Here is a 15,466-nt window from a genome sequence, read left to right as displayed (position 1 = left end):
GGTGTGGGAGGAGTGCGGCTGAGGGAACAGACGGCGATTTGGTGATGTGCACGCGCATTTTAGGTCAATGCACAAGCGCACAGACCTAAAAGCCACAGGCACAGCACCAAATCGCCAAGTTGGGTAAAGTCTGTTTTAGCCCCTATAGAGCTTCGCCAGCTATGCGCATGCGCACAGCAGGCGAGCCCTAAAAACCTAATAGAAGCTAAAGAGCAGACAAGGGAACATTCATCCTTGGTCCTGCCACAGAATCCCAGGAAGCAGCAAGCCATGCAAACTTGAAAGAACTCTGCAAAAAAATGAGGACATTTTCTGGCATATATAACACGCCAGAAAGACCTTATAAAGACAAAACTGTCAAGAAAATCATGGGTAATGGGGCCCAACAACAATATGGGTGGAGCATTTTGAGGAACTGCTGAACCAGCCGGTGCAGCAGTCTCCACCAGGCATAAAGCCAGCCAACAAAGACTTACCAATCGACTGCAGCAGGCCAACTATGGAAGAGATACAGGAAACCATCAAATATCGGAGAAATGGGAAGGACATAGGACCTGACAACATTTCTGGGGAGCACTACTAAGAAGGGGGACTCCTGACAAAATAGAGGCAGGTATACAGGGGAAAAGAGAAACACTGAAGGCAAAAAGGCTACCTGCCCCAAATCTTCAAACTCGGCCCCGGAGTGGGGTCCTTGGATAGAAACACTATCACCAGAACAGATCAAGTGCAGAGATAATCAATCACATAGGGTTTTACAAAATTTATAATGATGATTAATTTTTTAACAAACATTTCAGCAATAAATAAATACTCAGAATTGTATTAAACAACATATCAGAATTCAATAGCATAAACTCCAAAACATCAAGTCCCATACTCCTGTTTCATACATCAAATTCATACCTTCAGATATTCCCAAGATTCATCAAGCAGACCCATACCTCAATCACACAATTCGGAGCACATACAATATTAAAAACTGTACAAAAACGCCACAAGATGGTCAGGGTATTAGAATGGAACAAATCATCATGGTGGTGGGGGTAGGGGTAGATACAATCCAGATGCTCCCTCATGGACAATGCCAACGCGCGTTTCGGTGTGTCATCCCAGTCGGGGCTAAACTTTCATCAGGGCGGAAATGAACAATAGGGGGTGGGACACGACACCTGCAGGTATAAAAAGAAAGGGAATACACACTTCAGGATAATGGCTCGAGTTTTATCAAACGATTGATTTAATACCAAATGTCAGAATGCATACTTGATAGGCTCCGGGGACACAATGATTAATCAATGCATATAAAGTCACAACTGGAATATCATGCTAAGACTGGCCCCATTAGCAATACCACAAATCACCACATTCCACATTTTATCCAGATTACTCATAGAGTGAGTCATTTCAAACAAATCCACTCAACGCGATAAAAGAAAAGAGGGGGAATAAAGGAAAGGAGAAGGTTTTAGAAAAGTACAGCGTCTGTGTCAGTGTCAGAAAACAAGGCTTAAAGGTTAGGGACCAGTGAGAAGCGATAGATCAAATAGCAGCAGTGTTGGACCCGGCCCTTTGGGCAGGTTCACCCCGAGACTTTTTGCTTTTTCCTAGCCTGTTTCTGGAACCTGGTGGTGGTGATTTTAGGCCTCTGCTCACTTTTTCACTGTGGTACAGTGTAAAGTGCTTGAGCTCTCTGTGTATGTGTGGTGAGTGACCTGCCCTCCCATGGGAATGAATGGGGAATATGTATGCCCATGGTAGTTCCTGATGTTTGGGGAGTGCAGGGGCGAGTTTGGTATGAGAGAACTCGTGAGACTGAATGCTGTGAAATGGTATATGTGGCATGAGTGTGTCTAGTCTAGAAGTGCCACTTTTGCAAGTTGGCATATTTGTGTAATTTGTGTCTGGCCTGTGATTGGCTGGTGAGCCTGGGTCAGAAGTGCCTGGGCCTGCTTGTGGATTGACTGTCTGGTTTGAGGGTGACAGGGGCTGGAGAGCCCTGAAGGTTGTCTGAGTCAGCCCATGGATGAAAGGCAGCATCTGCTGCCAGGGAAGTGGGAGGAGATGGCACCTGATAGTGAAGGGCTGTGCCTGCCTGACTACAAAGCTGGCTCCACCACCCGCTGGGCGACTGTCACCTTTGTCCCTGATACTGACAGGACTTCCCTATAACCTGTTCTAGCTGGTTCTCACACTGCCTACACAAAGACGTCAAAGACTTTTCTGTGTATAAGAAGGGGCTGTGTCCCCTTCCAAAATGTTCTTGTTTCTGACTTGAATCTACCAGGGGCGGGCGCTGCCCAGCCCCTGGATGCCTGATGGACTTTTCCTGCTGTGGGCTATGCTGCTCCCTCTCCTGGACTGCTGAGGTGCTGGACTGCTGAAGGAACTTTTTAATTGCTTTTACCAAGGCTTATTATAGCCTAAAGTGCCTGGAAGGACTTTGCTGCATTTCCCGAAGGACTTTGCTTTACTCTGGGGCCCCTCTGCTTTGCCTGGGGAGTTTGGAGGACTTTTTCTTTGTGGATGGCGCCCTGGGAGTGCTTTCCTTTTTTATTGCAGGACTCCTGGGTACATCTAGCGCTGGGAGCGCTGTATTTGCCCTTAGTGCTTGAGAGCGCTTTATTTTCGTGGCCATAGCGCTGATTCATGCCCCTAGCGCTTAGGAGCGCTTTTTCTGTGCTAGCGCCTGAAAGCGCGTTTGTAGGCCTCTGGCGCCTGGGAGCGCCTCGATTGTCTTGGCCGGTGCCCACCCGGCATTGCCCTGTGTTTGAAATCACCGCCGCCGGCCCGGAGAGTGAGTGGGAGGCGCTGTCCCGCCTCCCTGCCCCAGGGCCGCGCTGCGATTGGCAGCAGCCGCGACCCGGAAGTCAGGCAGGCCGGGGGCGGGACGAAGAGGACAACAGGAAGTGGCTGTGGCGAGCCGCGCGGCGGGCATTGTCAGAGTCCCGGTCCCGAGATGGGGGACCGGGTGAAGCGAGAGGCAGGAGGAGCGAAGGAAGCTGCCGGCCGGGTCCCCCAGGGCTCCTGAGTGAAGGGAGAGTCCCGGTAGAGAGAGAAGTCCAGCACGAGGGGAGCGAGGCTCCCAGAATGGAGGGAGAGCCCGCAGCCGGCGAGAGTGAGCCGCCGCCCGGAGGAGCCCCTCACAAGAAGCCCGGTGAGGGGCTTCTTGTGAGGGGCTCCGTGTGGCCTCGGATGGTGCCGAATGAGAGGCACAGAGGCAGGGCGGCCCCGATTGGCAGCGGGTCGCCCCAACGTTCTACAGCCCCAAGAGGCTCTCCGGGGGCCCATTTGAATGAGAGGCACAGAGTCAGGGCAGCCCCGATTGGCAGCGGGTTGCCCCAACGTTCTAGAGCCCCGAGAGGCTCCCTGGGGCCATTTTAATTGGAGGGTGGCGCCAGGGCATATTGTCGGTGCCCGCCCCCTCCTACCAGGGAGCATATTGGTTTAAGAGTCTATGTGGCTCCAACGTTTGACCAGTGTTTTTAGAGACTCTGTGGCTCCAACGTTTAGGTCATGTGTGGTGTCCAGAGCCTGTGTGGCTCCAGCAGCGGGCGCAGTTGGCGCCTAAGGGTCAGTGAGGACCCTGTTGCAGTTTGCTATTCTCCAGCTGACCAGCAATTAGTGGGCAGCTGCACCGTTTAGGCGCAAGTTGGAGAGTGAGTCCCTGAGAGGGACAGAGATGGCACAGAGGTGCCCGGCCAGTCACAGCTGCGCAGCACTTAGTGCCAGCTGCAGCGTTTAGGCCCTTGTGAGTGTTCCCACGTGCCCAGCAAGTAGTGGGCACCTGCTACGTTTAGGCTTGTTCTTGGACTGGCGCTGCATGGCAGCGCACCCTGAAATTGAGACTCAGGGCGTCTGAGCCCCTACAGGGCCAGTTGGCCTAGGGACTGCCACAGGTGGTGGCTTATGTAAGTTATGCGCACAGTGATTTCTATGTTTTTAATAGTAATTGCCTACTGTGTGTTTTTGCGCTATTGTGTTGTTCTGGCACCTCTGAATGTTTTTAGGCATCATGTGTCTTTCTTTCCATGCGCTGCACCTCTGAATGTTTTAGGCATCATGTGTCTTCTTGCGCTGCACCCCTGAATGTATTTTATTGCATCATGTGCTTTATTCTTAACACCTTTGAATGTTTTAGGGATCATGTATTTCTCTTTATTACTCCTCTGAATGTGTTTCATGCATCATGGGTAATGTGTTCTGGTATACCCCTAAATGTATTTTATTCTTAGGTGGTTGTCCTTTTTAGTACAGGTGGTCCTAGTAAGGTCCTGTTTCCTGTTACCAGTGGTTACTGGTTGTGATCTTTTTGATTACCATTTTTATGTTTATTATTCCTTATTCTAAAAGTGCTATATCTGATTCTGACAGTGGCCCATGTGGCCCTGTCTTGTAAATAATCCCTTATGAATGTTGCCCGTGCCAGTTGGCACAATGTACATGTGTGATTTTTATCTGATATGTGTTTTGACAATACAAAAGTTATTTTATAATAACCTTGTGTGGAATTCCTTTTGTAGTGTGCCTAGTATGTTTTTGCTGTTGTGCGCTGGCGCAAATGCTTTACACATTGCCTCCGAGTTTAGCCTTACTGCTCGTGCCAAGCTACCAAGGGGGTGAGCAGGGGTTATCTTGGCGTGTGACTTCCTTGCCCTGACTAGAATTGTGGTTTCTGCCTGGCTTTGGCGTCAGCCTTAGCCTACCAGAAATAGCCAGTTCTAATATTGTTGGTCAGCAGTGCGGATTTTGACTTGTGTTTGCGCAGTGCCACAGTGACAGCTGGCTACATTACAAAATTCTGCATTTTTTTTCAGATAGTCACATGTTTGGGATTATTGTTTTTGATTTTTGTTTTTCCTCAAAGTGTCATTTTCAAATGTGTTTCTGCACTTTATGTTTAGTGGCAGATGAGAGAAAGTGACGGGGCGGGACGCCAGTAGAGGGGGAGGTTCCCATAGCTTAGGAATCCCTTGCTGGGTCCAGTGCCTAATCCCTGTTCCTGTCCCCATGTGTGTGTGTGGGTAGATAGGAGAGAGAAGGGGTGTGGAGGAGAAATGGCTAGCTCAGGAGGGTGGTTGTTCCCTGAGTGTAGTGTGTGTGTCTGGATTCCCCAGTGTGGTAGGATCCAGTGGTGGCAGCTTAAATGTGTCCAGTGCGTGGGAAGTCCCATTCCCAGTTCCCAGAGTATGGTGCCTGGTGCTCAGTAAGAGGGTACAGGTTGTGAGTCAGAGGCAGTGAGGAACTGTCTCACCAGTCTGGAGGGGGAGTGTGTGGATGAGTGGTGTCTTGAACTAGAGGAGTTGGTGTGAGTTTTTTTTAAGGAGCTTGCACGTGAGGTGTACCTCTGGTGGTGGGCAGGAGGTCCTGCAGAGGCACTGGACAAGAAGGTGGATGTCTGGCGGTGTGCTAGATGTCTTGCAGAGGCATTAGGGAGTGATTCCAAAAGGAGTGGCTTGAGTATCTGATGATCCTGTGTAGGAGAAGAGGTTCATGTGTAACCCAGCTAGGTCCCAGTAGTATGGTAGGGGTGTAGGGGCTCACGCCCTGTCTCAGTGGAGGCGGAGTGAGTGTGGGACGGTGTGTCCCACATTGGCCTGAAACCCTATCTCAGGGCCTGGAGGGTTCCCTAAGGGAGCGCCCGGTCAGGGGCCTAAGCTGTACATAGGTCATTTGAGGAGGATTTTCCTGTGTCTAGAGGACGGGGAGTGTCTGTAACCAGAACTCCGGCGGTCCTAGTGTTGGGCAGTACCACTCCTAAGTGGAGGGTGCAGAAGTCCTGGCTCGCTGAGCATTTGACCGTCTAGAGTGCTTGACCATTTGTGGGGCCTCTGGAGGTCGTTCCCCGAGGAGGGGGGAAAGCCAGGTTGGGGTTGTGGCCTGACCTGGAAGGAGTACTGAAGGAAAGTGTGTCACTGATACGCCGCTGGCGTGTGCTCTGTCTAGCCTGGGACATACTGAGAATTACCCTGTGATAGGGAGTACTGGAGGAGAGTGTGTCGCTGATACGCCGCTGGCGTGTGCTCTGTCTAGCCTGAGACATACTGGGCCTGTATTCATGGAACTGGAAGGGGGTGCAGAGGGACGGTGTCCTTACTTCTGACACCGGTGCAACCTGAGGGTTTAGATCTTAGGTTGGGAGATTAGGAAACTTCTAGGTCAAGAGGAATCTCTGCCAAAGTGGATCAGCTGAAGAGACTGAGGGGGCTGCCCTTGCTGTGTGTTCTGGGGCTCACCTGCAGTTTGTTGTTTCCACTAAGGTAGAGGAAAGGGGACTTTGCTGTGCGCTGTGTCCCCCCACCTGCTTGAAGAGGAACTGTGCTGTATGCTTTGTACCTCAGAAGTGAAATAGTTTCCAGGTGGTAGACCAGTGATGGAGTGAGGTCCTGATCTGGTAGGAGAATTGTGTTCTGGTGAGTGCTTCTCTGTGAGGGTGCGGAAACCCAGAAGTAGAGGTAGGGTGGGGCATTCTTGCCCGTGACCTCTGGTCAGCCTGGGGGTGTGGACCCTAGGTTGTTGGATCAGTGGTAGTTGAAGCTACACTGAGAGAGAGAGAGTGGAGAATGGCTATTGTGTGCCAGGGGTTACTATCCCCCCTCTGTCGATCGGTTAGGACCTGTGATATTTGGATGGCCTAGGGCCTGGTCTTGGCTGTGGATGACTAGGGAGTACCAGTGGGGTATCCTAGTTGTGACAGAGAGTTATTGTTTGGAGGTAACCAGGTGGGTTCAGAGTGGCGTAGAACCGAAGGTGTCCCTGCTGTGCGGGTCCGTGTCCGTGTTTTGTCACCCAAAGCAAGGAAGCCCATCAGTGGAGTGATTGGTCTACCCTGCGTTTTGGCTGGAAGGGGGTTGTGTTGGACCCGGCCCTTTGGGCAGGTTCACCCGAGACTTTTTGCTTTTTCCTAGCCTGTTTCTGGAACCTGGTGGTGTTGATTTTAGGCCTCTGCGCACTTTTTCACTGTGGTACAGTGTAAAATGCTTGAGCTCTCGGTGTCTGTGTGGTGAGTGACCTGCCCTCCCATAGGAATGAATGGGGAATATGTATGCCCATGGTAGTTCCTGATGTGTGGGGTGTGCAGGGGCGAGTTTGGTATGGGAGAACTCATGAGACTGAATGCTGTGAAATGGTATATGCGGCATGAGTGTGTCTAGTCTAGAAGTGCCACTTTTGCAAGTTGGCATATTTGTGTAATTTGTGTCTGGCGTGTGATAGGCTGGTGAGCCTGGGTCAGGAGTGCCTGGGCCTGCTTGTGGATTGACTGTCTGGTTTGAGGGTGACAGGGGCTGGATAGCCCAGGAGGTTGTCTGAGTCAGCCCATGGATGAAAGGCAGCATCTGCTGCCAGGGATGTGGGAGGAGATGGCACCTGATAGTGAAGGGCTGTTCCTGCCTGACTACAAAGCTGGCTCCACCCCCCGCTGGGCCACTGTCACCTCTGTCCCTGATACTGACAGAACTTCCCTATAACCAGTTCTAGCTGGTTCTCACACTGCCTACACAAAGACTTCAAAGACTTTTCTGTGTATAAGAAGGGGCTGTATCCCCTTCCAAAATGTTCTTGTTTCTGACTTGAATCAACCAGGGGCGTGCGCTGCCCAGCCCCTGGATGCCTGATGGACTTTTCCTGCTGTGGGCTATGCTGCTCCCTCTCCTGGACTGCTGAGGTCCTGGACTGCTGAAGGACTTTTTAATTGCTTTTACCAAGGTTTATTATAGCCTAAAGTGCCTGGAAGGACTTTGCTCCATTTCCTGAAGGACTTTGCTTTACTCTGGGGCCCCTCTGCTTTGCCTGGGGAGCTTGGAGGACTTTTTCTTTGTGGATGGCGCCCTGGGAGTGCTTTCCCTTTTTATTGCAGGACTCCTGGGTACATCTAGCGCTGGGAGCGCTGTATTTGCCCTTTGCACTTGAGAGCACTTTATTTTCGTGGCCATAGCGCTGATTCATGCCCCTAGCGATTAGGAGCAATTTTTCTGTGCTAGCGCCTGAAAGCGCGTTTGTAGGCCTCTGGCGCCTGGGAGCACCTTGATAGTGTTGGCCGGTGCCCACCCAGCATTGCCCTGTGTTTGAAATCACCGCCGCCGGCCCGGAGAGTGAGTGGGAGGCGCTGTCCCGCCTCCCTGACCCAGGGCCGCGCTGCGATTGGCCGCAGCTGCAACCCGGAAGTCAGGCAGGCCGGGGGCGGGACGAAGGGGACAACAGGAAGTGGCCGAGGTGAGCCGCGCGGCGGGCATTGTCGGAGTCCCGGTTCCGAGATGGGGGACCGGGTGAAGCGAGAGGCGGGAGGAGCGATGGAAGCTGTCGGCCGGGTCCCCCGGGGCACCCGAGTGAAGGGAGAGCCCCGGGAGAGAGAGAAGTCCAGCACGAGGGGAGCGAGGCTCCCAGAATGGAGGGAAAGCCCCGCAGCCGGCGAGAGTGAGCCGCCGCCCAGAGGAGCCCCTCACAAGAAGCCCGGTGAGTAGGAAGGGCTGGGGGGCTCTGTGTGGCAGCTGATGTTGCCGAATAAGAGGCACAGAGACAGGGCGGCCCCGATTGGCAGCGGGTCACCCCAATGTTCTAGAGCCCCAGGAGGCTCTCTGGGGGCCCATTTGAATGAGAGGCACAGAGTCAAAGCGGCCCCGATTTGCAGCGGGTCGCCCAAACGTTCTAGAGCCCCGAGAGGCTCCCTGGGGCCATTTTAATTGGAGGGGGGCGCCGGGGCATATTGTCGGTGCCCGCCCCCTCCTACCAGGGAGCATATTGGTTTAAGAGCCTGTGTGGCTCCAACGTTTGACCAATGTTTTTAGAGCCTCTGTGGCTCCAACGTTTAGGTCATGTGTGGTGTCCAGAGCCTGTGTGGCTCCAGCAGCGGGCGCAGTTGGCGCCCAAGGGTCAGTGAGGACTCTGTCGCAGTTTGCTATTCTCCAGCTGCCCAGCAATTAGTGGGCAGCTGCACCGTTTAGGCGCAAGTTGGAGAGTGAGTCCCTGAGAGGGACAGAGATGGCACAGAGGTGCCCGGCCAGTTACAGCTGCGCAGCACTTAGAGCCAGCTGCAGCGTTTAGGCCCTTGTGAGTGTTCTCAGGTGCCCAGCAAGTAGTGGGCACCTGCTACATTTAGGCTTGTTCTTGGACTGGCGCTGCATGGCAGCGCACCCTGACATTGAGACTCAGGGCGTCTGAGCCCCAACAAGGCCAGTTGGCCTAGGGACTGCCACAGGTGGTGGCTTATGTAAGTTATGCGCAAAGTGATTTCTATGTTTTTAATAGTAATTGCCTACTGTGTGTTTTTGCGCTATTATGTTGTTCTGGCACCTCTGAATGTTTTTAGGCATCATGTGTCTTTCTTTCCATGCGCTGCACCTCTGAATGTTTTAGGCATCATGTGTCTTCTTGCGCTGCACCCCTGAATGTATTTTATTGCATCATGTGCTTTATTCTTAACACCTCTGAATGTTTTAGGCATCATGTGTTTCTCTTTATTACTCCTCTGAATGTGTTTCATGCATCATGGGTAATGTGTTCTGGTATACCCCTAAATGTATTTTATTCTTAGGTGGTTGTCCTTTTTAGTACAGGTGGTCCTAGTAAGGTCCTGGTTCCTGTTACCAGTGGTTACTGGTTGTGATCTTTTTGATTACCATTTTTATGTTTATTATTCCTTATTCTAAAAGTGCTATATCTGATTCTGACAGTGGCCCATGTGGCCCTGTCTTGTAAATAATCCCTTATGAATGTTGCCCGTGCCAGTTGGCACAATGTACATGTGTGATTTTTATCTGATATGTGTTTTGACAATACGAAAGTTATTTTATAATAACCTTGTGTGGAGTTCCTTTTGTAGTGTGCCTAGTATGTTGTTGCTGTTGTGCGCTGGCGCAAATACTTTACACATTGCCTCCGAGTTTAGCCTTACTGCTCGTGCCAAGCTACCAAGGGGGTGAGCAGGGGTTATCTTGGCGTGTGACTTCCTTGCCCTGACTAGAATGGTGGTTTCTGCCTGGCTTTGGCGTCAGCCTTAGCCTACCAGAAATAGCCAGTTCTAACAAGCACCAATCCCATAAGTGCTCAATGAGGTTAAATGTATTATCTCAAATCGCGTACCCATAAAGGGAAGAGCGCAAAACGCCACAGCTACGTACAGCAATAAAGACAATAAATGGGGAGCCCCAATAAATAAGGTTTCTTCGCTCCATTCTAAAGAAAAGGGCATAATAGATACAAAGCCAACTTTTTAATGTTCTCTCTAAGAAATGGCACAGATTTTACCGACTCCCGCAATCAGTGGTTAAATACCCTATGTGGGGGACATAAGGGCTCACTACCTGCCGGATGAAATCACTATGCTTTCTCTGCAAAAAACGTTCCTAGGGATTCTATTTCTTTCAGGGCCGGGCAAAGCGCCGTAACATCAGCTCAGGCAAATACTTTAGAGGGTTCGTTAGCAGGATCCTGAGAAGACGACCTAGAACGTGCAACATGGAAAAACAAAGGCATATCAGAATCGAGACCCTAGTGCATAGATCAGCTCATAGATCATAGATAGCTCTTTCTAGGGACATGATTAGGGGTAATTTAATATGCACGCAGACCCACAGGGTTCAATTTAGGTTTAAAGTATTTTATTAAGGTATAAAAAACATGGGGAAGGGAATAGGAGGTCAAGCGAACATACAGTACAAAAAGCGAGATGTTGCATCGGTTCAGAAGGAAAGTAGGGAGACAGGGAGCCCCAGAGGGTAACAAAGCATAAGTCTTAAGGCAATAAGGTATCGTGAATGACCCCCCAGGAGACCCCCATTCCCTTAGCAAGGCCGAGCTGAATTAGCGTCCCGCAACACAGTATAAAAAAAAACACACCATCCCTCCGACCCCCCAACCCCGGAAAATTAGGAGAAAGAGAAGCAAAGGAAGAAAAGGAAGAAAACAATACCCCCAACATCCCCGTCCGAAGGTCAGCATTAGAAGCATATAACCCCGCCCTCCACCCCCAGCCCCAAACCCCTGATCCCGCACATTCACTCCGCTGGAGCCGCCGGCGGCGTCAGCCTAAGAAGTCGCAGGTACCGTGGGCATGTGAGCTCGCGAAATTCCGTGGACAGCAGTGCCAAAAAGGGGTGCCAGAGTTCTTCAAACTGGTCAACATTCCCAGCCACCGTCAGCGACATCTTCTCCATGCCCAGTACCTGCCAGAGCCTGTGTAACCAACCAGTGATAGAGGGGGCAGTGGGGGTACGCCAGAGTATCAGGATGTTTTGAACCGCAGAGCCCAGCGCAATCACAATCTGCCTACCCCTGCGGGTCTTCAGCGGGTACATCAGGTCATTGGGGAGGCCTAGCAAGACATACGCAGGGAAGCGCGGGAGCTCAATCTCAAAATGCCTGTCCACCTCATCCAAGACCTCTTTCCAATAGGCCGACAGCACCGGACACTCCCAGAGAATGTGCGTGAGGGTACCCTCCTGTCCGCAGCCGCGCCAGCAACCTTTATCGCCGATTTTGCGCATCTCGTAGAGCCGCTCCGGGGTGTAATACCAATAGGTGGACACCTTGGTAAAGGTCTCCGTCAGCCCAGTGTGGTACGCAGAGTGCCTCGCCCGATACGCAATCCCGTCCCACTCTTTGTGGCTCAAGGTCCTGCCCAATTCCCTGTGCCAGCGCTCCCTCCCTGGGTTATGGTAATGAAACGGCGGGGGTTGGAGAAACTTGTACAAGTCGGTGATAAGCTTGGCATCCGAGGTCCGGGTTAACAGCCATCGCTCATAGGGCGTAATCGAACGAGCAGCGACGTCGCGCACTGGGGGTTGTAGAGCCCAGTGGCGGACTTGCATATAACGCAGTCTATCCCCCTCCGTCAGGCCAAACTCCTGTCAGAGCTGCTGGAAGGGGAGTACGCCCTCCGGCCCGTAGATCTGGAAAAGCGCCCTGCAACCCGCGCTCACCCAGTGGGAAAAGGCTCCCGGTTCCAGGCCCGGAGTGAAGTCTGGATTGCCAGCAATGGGAGTGAACGGCGATGGAAAAGTGGTGAGCTCGCGAAGCTCGCACACCGCGTCCCACGCTTTCAGCGGAACCCGGGTGAGGAAAGAGGCGTAGAGGATCGGCGGGCGGTGAGTGCGCCGCAGGAACGGGACTTCCTGGAGTGTGCGGCCCGCAACTGCCTGGTCCTGAAAGAGCCAGTGCTTGTCCGATTCCCACCGACTCCACTCCACCAGATACCGAAGTTGTGCCGCCTGGAAGTACTTCCGGAGGTCCGGGACCCCGAGACCCCCCGCCTCCGGGGCAAGCATGGAGAGGACCCGCTTCATCCGAGGCTTACGGCCCTGCCACACAAAGCGGGAGATGTCTGCCTGCGCCTGCCGTATCCAGCCTACAGGGGGCTGGAGAGGTAGGGCGCGAAAAAGATACAGGATCTGAGGCAGTATCGTCATCTTCACCGCTGCAATACGGCCCAGCCACGAGAGCAGGCCCTTGTTCCATCGGCCGAGTTCCTCTTTGATCTTTTTGCCCAGGGAGGAATAGTTAGCAGCGACCATTGCAGGCAGGGAAGGTGCAAGCAAAATCCCCAGGTAAGGCACCGTGGAGGAGGACCATTGCAGAGGAAAAAGACGCTGGAGGTCCCGCCTGGTGTCAACAGAGAGGGACACGTCCAGGGCGGCCGACTTAGACATATTCATTTTGAAGCCTGCCACGCGGGTAAAGGAATTCAGTTCCTGGACGCAGGCAGGGAGCGACCGCCTAGGGTCATCTAGGGTCAGCAAGACATCGTCCGCATACAGGCTGACAGTATGCGTGTATTGCCCCATCTTCACTCCGATGGCGTCCGGGTTATCACGAATCCTCTGGGCAAACGGTTCCATATAGAGGGCAAACAGGAGCGGTGAAAGGGGGCAACCCTGTCTCGTGCCACGCTCAATGGCAAAGCTGCCTGAGCTGTGTCCGTTGACACGCACCGATGCTGACGGTCTCTTATAGCAATTAAAGATCATAGTGCGGAACTTCTCGCCGATCCCCAGTTTCCCGAGAACCAGCTCGAGGTACGGCCAATGAACCCTATCAAAGGCCTTCTCCGCGTCTACCGATAGCAGCATCCGCTCCCCCGGGACGCGTGAGGCCTTTTCCAGCACGTGCGTCACCCTCTTGGTGTTGTCGACCGTCTGCCTGCCGGGTACAAAGCCGGCTTGGTCCGCCTCCACCAAACCTGGTAGATGTTGACCCAGTCTGGCCGCCAAGATCCCCGTGTACAGCTTGAGGTCCACATTTAGAAGCGAGATGGGTCGATACGAACCGCATAGAGTTCGGTCTTTTCCCGGTTTCGGGATAACCGACACGGTCGCCGAAAGGAGGTCCGGCGGGATGGCTCCCGGTCCGGAGAAGGAGTTGAATAAGCGAGCCAGGAGGGGCGCGACAGTGGGACAGAAGGTCTTGTAAAACAAGGCCGTATAGCCATCCGGGCCCGGGGCCTTGCCGTGTTTCATCCGTGCAATAGCGGAGATGACTTCCTCCACGTGAATATCCCTCTCCAGGTGGGTCGCCTGGGCGGGATCCAAGGCCGGGAGGGTTACTGATTCCAGATAGGCCTCAGCCTCTCCCAGTGGGGAGGGCTCTGCAGCGTACAGCGCCTCGTAAAAGGCACGGAAGGAGTCCGCCACCTCCGCGTCACCGGAGACCGGGACCCCATCTGCTCCCACTAGCTCCTTCACGACGTTGCGTTGCTGCGCAGCCCTGAGCCGGTGGGCCAGGAGCTTACCGCACCTATCTCCGCCGGTGTAAAAGGCATGTTTCAGGCGCAACGCCGCATACTCCGCCCGGTCCAGGTCCAACGCAGAGAGAAGTTTCCGAGCCGCCTTCAGCTGCCTCCAAACACGAGGCGCCCCCGTCCGGCGGTAAACCTGCTCAAGTTCCCTGACCTGCGCCGTTAATTCCTCCCTCTTGCGTTGACGCTCCTTGTTCTCCACCGAGGAGATGGAGATAAACTCCCCTCTAATGACCGCTTTCAAAGCGGCCCACTGCGTTGCCAGGGACGTGTCGGGGTTGCTGTTGTGGATCAGGTACTCTTGAATGACCTCCTCCACTCGCTTCACCACCGATTTCTTATGGAGAAGCGTGTCCCGAAGCCGCCACATCCCTCTGGAGGGGGGGGTCGCCGGCCAAGCAAAAACTCTGGAAACCGGCGCATGGTCGGACAGGGACAAAACCCCGATGTCAGCCGCCGTGGCGGCTAAGCGGAGCGGTCCACTCACCAAGAGGTAATCCAACCGCGAGTAAGTGCGGTGTGCGTGGGAGAAATATGAGTAGTCCCTATCGGCGGGGTGCATGATGCGCCAGAGGTCATGCAGATCCATCTCTGCGATCTGGTGCTGTACCACTCTAGAAAGCTCCCCCGTCTGCGGAAAGCGCTGGGCCGACCTATCCAAGGTGGAGTCGAAGACCATGTTCAGGTCTCCTCCCAAGATGACGTGGCGGTCGGGCGAGGCAGTAACGTCTACCAACACAGATTCCAGGAAGCGATCCTGGTGGTCATTTGGGCTGTATACGGAACCAACCGTAAAGGCAACACCCCCCAAACGCATGCGATACACTAGGAGCCTCCCCTTCTGCTCGGCATGTTTATACAGCACCTCACCTCGGAAGGAGCTGGCTAGAAGAATGGCCACCCCTGCAGTCTTAGTCGCAGCCGAGGAAAAGAGTTGCGTGGGGAACTTGGCAGAGCGCAGCCTATGGCAATCTTTAGAGAGTAAATGGGTTTCCTGCAGAAGGCAGATATCCGCCTGCGACCCTTCTAGCAGGGAAAGAATCGCCCTACGCTTCACAGGGTTGTTCAGACCCTTAACATTAAGGGTCACTACTTTCAGGGGCGGCAACACTCCCAGGGAAGCAAAGCGCTGTGCAGCAAGCTCGGGATCAGCGGAAGGGGCGCGCGGGGCAGGGGCGCAGGGAAGGCCAGAATCGGCTCCGCATGTGTTTGGACAGTATCGGACGGGACCCCCCCAACACCAAACCAACTTTGAAACCCCCCCAGAACCAACCCATGGCAACCAGCCAAAACCAAAAACAAGAAAAAACACCCCATAGTCTCAGTCTAGCCCAAATGGGCGAGTCTGCAGAAAACAGTCAAGTGGACGTCCAGCCACACACCTCCAACCTCTCCCTCCCAACCCCCAGCCCCAACCCAGCATCGAAGAAGCTAAGAGTCTCTCCCCCCGGAGAAAAGTTAGGCCGTCTGGGCCACGGCAGTAGATTCAGGCAAGTTCCCGGCCGCAGTCCTCAGGGCCTCCGCCATATCCGCCCTGATGGTAGGGGAGTCAGGGCGACTCGCTGTTGCTGACGATTGGCGCCTCCTCGATCTCCGTCGGCCCCGCTGCTCGGGGCGCCTCCATGCGGGTGTCGCCCCTTCTTCCTCTGTAGCTGTGAGTCCCAGCACCCCACAGACATCTTGTAAGGAGCGCAGCTGGTGTAGCACCCCATTCCATCGGAAAATAAGACGGAAGGG

The sequence above is a fragment of the Lissotriton vulgaris genome, chromosome 2_2, assembly GCF_964263255.1.
Source record: "Lissotriton vulgaris chromosome 2_2, aLisVul1.2, whole genome shotgun sequence".
Lineage (NCBI taxonomy): Eukaryota > Metazoa > Chordata > Amphibia > Caudata > Salamandridae > Lissotriton > Lissotriton vulgaris.
The sequence above is the reverse complement of the archived record's forward strand: the minus strand, read 5'-3'. Positions refer to the sequence as shown.